The sequence below is a fragment of the Aedes aegypti genome, chromosome 3, assembly GCF_002204515.2.
Source record: "Aedes aegypti strain LVP_AGWG chromosome 3, AaegL5.0 Primary Assembly, whole genome shotgun sequence".
NCBI classification, from domain to species: Eukaryota; Metazoa; Arthropoda; class Insecta; order Diptera; family Culicidae; genus Aedes; species Aedes aegypti.
The window spans coordinates 206,877,583-206,884,054 of NC_035109.1; the positions used below are offsets into that span (position 1 = coordinate 206,877,583).

Here is a 6,472-nt window from a genome sequence, read left to right on the forward strand (position 1 = left end):
GAACTAAATTGTATCTCATGAGGAAGTGCTTATCCTCCTGAGCAACCTTGCCCAAGACAACATCCTTCTATGTGTTCGCAATCTCGTGTTATCGCATAATTAGCCTCTACCGAAAGTCCATATCGACGCTAGCGCCACGCGGTGGTCGAGTTCTGAACTAAATTGTATCTTATGTGGAAGTGCTTATCCTTCTGAGCAACTTTGCCGAAGACAGCATCCTTCTATGTGCTCGCAATCTCGAGTTATCGCATAATTAGCCCCTACCGGAAGTTCATATCGACGCTAGCGCCACGCAGCGGTCGAGTTCTGAACTAAATTGTATCTCATGTGGAAGTCCTTATCCTCCTGAACAACTTTGCCGAAGACAGCATCCTTCTATGTGCTCGCAATCTCGAGTTATCGCATAATAAGCCTCTACCGGAAGCTCTTATCGACGCCAGCGCCACGCGGTGGTTGAGTTCTAAACTAAATTGTACTTCATGAGGAAGTGCTTATCCTTCTGAGCAACTTTGCCGAAGACAGCATCCTTCTATGTGCTAGCAATCTCGAGTTATCGCATAATTAGCCTCTACCGGGAGTTCATATCGACGCTAGCGCCACGCGGTGGTCAAGTTCTGAACTAAATTGTATCCCATGTGGAAGTTCTTGGTCCCCGAAGCAAGTTTGCTGAAGACAGTACATTCCTATATGGCCTGCATCTTATACAATTTGGTGATGACTGCAGATTTCTGGACTGAGTGTACTGAAATTCCACGTGGCCAACATGGTCCCCTTCGTAGCCGATTCCCGGTGGCCACTGGATCCGGAACCGGTATTCCAGTTAGTGATCAGAATCTTGAGGAGTATATCTTTCGAATGCGGCATAAATTTCATTATTCGGTTGATATTTCGCTGATTTATAGGGGTGTACATTTCTGGGTCATAATGACCCCAGTATCTTATTAAGTTGTTTTTCTTAACATCCGCGGAAGGGTAAGCAACCGGATGTTGTAACTGCATAAGCGCAGCACCTCGAGGCTGCATCACCGAAAGAGGGCTGCTGGAGTACAGTGAAAGCAGCCATCCACGATGCAGCTGAGAGCAAACGTCGGGTACGTGGGACGGAGTCGATAGAACGATTGAGTCGACAAGGAATGTAGGCAGATTCTGGAGGAGAATAATGCAGCAACATTATATACGGAAACGGCAACAAGATACGCAATTTTGGGAGAAAATACACTGCCTGGAGGAGACGGACTGCGAGGAGATAGAACAACTGTGCCGGTTTCAAGAAACACGGAAGTTCTATCAGAAGCTCAACGCATCCTGTAATGGCTTCTTGCCGCGAGCCGAGATGTACAAGGATAAGGATGGGACCATCTTGACGGGCGAACATGAGTTGATCGAAAGGTAGAAGCAGCACTTCGACGAGCTTCTGAAAAGCGCTGAGAGCACAGGCCATGAAAGTCAAGACAACGGAGGAAATCCCTTCGTCAGTGATGCGGACGATGGAAACCAGCCAGTCCCTACTTTTAGGGAGGTTAAGGATGCTATTCCCCAGTTCGACAGCAATAAAGCTGTTGGTAAAGATGGTATCGGAGCTGAACTCATAAAGATAAGCCCGTAGAGGCTGGCCATTTGTCTGATAGGCACAATCTAGGAAACAGAACAGCTTTTGGATAAGTGGATTGAAGGGGTAATATGCTCCATCTACAAGAAAGGCTAGTTAGATTGTGAGAACTTCCGAGCGATCACCATCCTAGATGCGGCCTACAAAGTGTTATCCCAGATCATCTTCCGTCGTCTGTCACCTGTCACGAGTTCGTGGGAAGTTATCAATCCGGCTTCGTTGACGGCCGATCGATAACGGACCAGATCTTTACTGTACGGCAATGGTCATGAATAACAGGTATCAACGTACCGTAAAACGGTATAACTTTGATAGTTTTTTCGAAGAAAACTTGAATATTTTTGCATGCTGTTTCAAAGATTTACAATTTATATTTTTAAAACAAGTACTGGCATCCTAGCTATCGATTACAGTCGATAAATTGCCAAAAGATTTATTCTGAATGGGTATATAATTTTTTATATAATCGAAAGTTGGTTTTCTGTTTTGGGGTAACTTTGATAATGGAGTATGATTCGAACAAAATTGAATGAATAACGAACATTTGTAGGGCATTGCATACCTCTAGGCGTTTAACGTTATATGGAAATTTCTGACTTAGATTACAAAAATGGTCCCAGTTTGTGAATATGCTTTTCGCTAAGAGATTTGAGACCGTATTCAAGTTCTATGATAACTAGGCTATCAAAGATAAGTGGCCAACTATTAAAAACTACATCAAATAGTAGAACAGATTGTTTGTAAGCGTTTTGAAAATGCTGAAATTGTGTAAATTTTTAATATTCGTATAAAAAGCCTAAAATGTTCTTGATTAAAATGAAAACCGCTCTTACATGAAGTGTCATACCAATATTCTTTAGTTTTGCATTCGTTTTGCTTAACTAATTAACAGAAATTATGATATTTCATCTAGTATGCGGTGGGTTACGCACTATCAAAGTTACCCGCATTATCAAAGTGTCCCCGTTTTACAGTATCACCACTTCATCGATTTCAAGGTGGCATACGATAGTATCGACCGCGTAGAGCTATGGAAAATCATTGACGAGAACAGCTTTCCCGGGAAGCTCACAAGACTGTTAAGAGCAATGATGGAAGATGTGTAAAATTGTGTGAAGGTTTCAGGCGAACATTCAAATTCGTTTGAATCCCACCGGGGACTACGACAAGGTGAAGGACATTTGTGCCTTTTTTTCAATATTGCACTAGAAGGTATTACGCGGAGAGCCGGGCTAAACAGCCGGGGTACGATTTTCACGAGATCCAATAAATTTGTTTGCTTCGCTGAAAATATGACATTGTCAGTCGAACGTTTGAAAAGATGCCAGACCTGTACACCCTCCTGAAACGTGAAGAAGCGAAAGTTGTACTGGTGGTGAATGCGTCTAAGACAAAGTACATGCTAGTAGGTGGAGCCGAGCGCAACAGGGCTTGTAGCAGGGGATACGTTCGAGGTGGTCGACGAGTTCGTCTACATTGGATCCTTGCTGACGGCAGATAATAACGTTAGCCGTGATATACGGAGGGGCATCATGAATGAAAGGCCTACTATGGCCCTACTATGGCGAGGAGGACCTGGAAGCACTTGGAGTCTTCGAACGTCGGATACTTAGGACGATCTTTGGCGGTGTGCATGAAAACGGTGTGTGGCTGCGAAGGATGAATGACGAACTCGCGCAACTCTACGGCGAACCCAGTATCCAGAAGGTGGCCAAAGCTGGAAATATACGATGGGTTAGGGCATGTTGCAAGAGTGCTGGAAAGCACTCGGATCCGGGGGGTACAAAAAGGCGTGGATGGTAGCAAGCTAGATGAGCGGATCAAGTGCGCAGCGATTTGGCGAGCGTGGGGCAGATCCGAGGAAGGACAGATGCTACCACGAACCGAGTATAGTGTCGTAAAATTGTTGATTCATAGTTATCTGTTTAGATGTTAACTAAATAAATGAATGGAAATCCCTCAAGTAATTACTGAGTTTGTAAAAGAAGCATTTCTTGATATTTGGATTGTTACGATGTCCTTGGAACTTTAGCAGGATATACATAAAATTTGATGTCATTTCTTCAATTTTTGCCACGTTTAGTGACCACTATTTTGGAAGGAAGTTGTGAATTTAGCGATTCACCCTTCCTTTTGTTCGTGGTTGCAACCAGGCTTGGGAACTGTGATCACAATTTACCACAGTTCATTGATTCTGCCAGTCAACCAAAACACAAAGCAGCAGCAGCATCAATACCATCAGGCGTTGCGCTGCCAATGGTTCACACACTGCTTGACTGTTTTTGTCTCTCCACTATGATCGTTTTCGGGCAGCCATCCCAAGGCGAATGACTGAAAAAAATGTTGAATAATTCAATCGCTATTATTTTGCTTGTGTTTTCAATTAATTGAAAGTTATTAGTACTAACAGCAAGAGCACAATCATTCTGTTGCGATACATATAAACATGTTCAATTTTACGCCGCCTTTACCGAGCAAAAAGTCGAAACCCAGAAAACCGAAAAAATCGTGTTACCACTGTGCTCGAGTCATTTCGTATTCGAGTTTGAAAAAAACGTTGGGAAGAAGAAGATTACAGTTTGCAGAGCCATGACATTTTTTGTTTTGAACTGTCGTGGTTTGCTTTGGATTTTGATGGTCGTGTAGAAACATGTGAATGTCGTGGTGGTAAATGTTTGCTACAGTACATTTCCCAGCCCTGGTTGCAACCATGTTCATTGAATGAACATGTAAGAAGTGACAGCCCGACAGTGCGGCCTAGAGCAGGGTACTTACACTAAAATTGGACTTCGGATGAGATCAAATGGGAAAAAGCGAGAAATATATCAATTTAAAAAAAAAAACTATATTCTAAGCTGACCTTTTCTCACTCCTCCCTTACTACTGCACTGGTGGACGTCACCCGTTGGGGCTGTCTTCGTTCTCCTTGGCTTTTAACTGTAGGGGCGAGAAACTCTATAGGCTGAGCCCCCAACAGTGAGAACGGCGGCTGTTTAGTGGATCGTTTGCGAGACCGCCAGGAAGCGATTTTCTCCTTTGCGATGAGCTTCCCACAATGGCGGTGATCCACACCCTTAGTACGGCACAACACTTTTACCGCACTTTTATTTCGTTCCCGAATCACGGGGCCGGCACTTTCCGACGGAAAATCACACAAGGTGCTGGGAATATCTTCCAGCGGACGCACTACAGAAACGGGCTCGTAACAATCTCCCCTATCTTTTTCCTTGAAACGTCATCGTTCCGACCAAACACACACACAAAATCGTCTCCTTATGTTGTTTATGCTGTGCCGCGTTTTGTACAACGGGAGGAGAACGAGCACTAATTTTATTACACTCACCGAAACACATATAGTTTTTTTCCATATAGCTTTTCGCATAACGCTTATCAATTTATCACATAAACTTGTGCGATTTTGTTTTAATTAGACTCATCTGATAAAACACTTACATGTCATGCATATTGAAGATTAGAACCATTGGATGTTGCCAATGAGTGTTATGTTAAATTCAGATGACAAATATTAGTAATGTCAGTGATTTCTATATGATAGTATAATAAATTTTCGATGCTTTCATTTGAGATTTCAGTAGAATTTACAATATAATTATAATTGAAACATTGTTTATCTAATTAACTGTTTATTACAATGAATAGCCGATCACATTAATTGGTATAATTTTAACTTGAAACAACACATTCTGTACGATTCTGAATACTGCTGGGTGTTCTGAGCATTTTTTTCCTTTCGTCGTTGTTCCGTAATCTTCAGCTTACAATCATAGTGATGTTTCCTGTAAATTAAATTCCAAAATTCATTTACATGCAATTTGTGTTTTGAATATTTTACTTACCCTTCTTTCACCTTGACGTTATAATTCCAATTCATGTTGCTTATAATTTAAAGCGATTTAAATGCACCAAACTGAAATTATGAAACTCGTTATCACGAAAATGCGAATAAAATAAGGGATAATAAGAACGAATTTTCACATCGGCAAATCACATAACATGCATCGGATTGCACACATGACTTTTGTTCATATACAATTCACAGTATTCATAATGAGTTTTATGTGTTCTTGAAATGAATATCATTGGATGCACATAAAATTAATCGGATGTCAATTATCGCAAGGGTATGTGAGGTTTTTAATATTTTCTATGATATTCGTTGGTTCAGTGTACTGTGGGACATTTACACACGGAAACAAAATGGATAAAATAGGTGTAAATTACACACTACAAAAATATTATACAAAACGGATTTAATTGTAACTCACAATAAATTGTAAGGTTACAAACGATAGAAGAAGTGACTTTCTAGTAGGTTTTTTTTTCCCAAGACGATGTCTAAGACGGATTACCACCGTGAGCTTTCGCTAACGGGTCCGAAAATCGATGGCATGAGAGACCAAACAAGCGTCGAAAAGGGATCAATAGATATAAAAAAGAACGAAAAAGAACTGTTTTTGTAACACTAAGAAAAACTGGTTGATTTAGGATGTTATAAAAACTTCCAAGAGCACAAATAGGGCGTTCGATCCGTTGAATCTGTTGCATGCTCGTTTGTGGGCGAGCGATGGAATCCGGATCATTTGTGTCTGGTTTGCGTTGTGCGGGTTGAAAAAAAAGAGAGAAACGCGACAGTAATGATTTTTCCATTGAATCTGTTGCATGCTCCTACGGAGCGAGTAACTAAATCAGGATCGTGTCCAGTTCGCGTAGTAGCCGCACTATCGGTATCGATCATCCTTGTATATGTTTACGTATTAATTTCAAATTATATTTTTATAGTTTACCAAAACGAATCTTTTCCCGTATCCACACTCCCAGTGTTTTATTGTGGAGCTGCAGAGG

At 41.4% G+C, this 6,472-nt stretch overlaps 1 long non-coding RNA gene across 1 annotated transcript; it reads right to left on the reverse strand.

The window, feature by feature from the left end:
* Positions 1-5,236: 5,236 nt before the first annotated feature.
* Positions 5,237-5,652, reverse strand: LOC110679066. Its single transcript, XR_002502181.1, has 2 exons — positions 5,467-5,652; positions 5,237-5,406 (listed from the first exon to the last, which is right to left on the reverse strand). It is a non-coding gene; the product is annotated as an uncharacterized LOC110679066 (long non-coding RNA).
* Between the last annotated feature and the right edge of the window lie 820 nt (positions 5,653-6,472).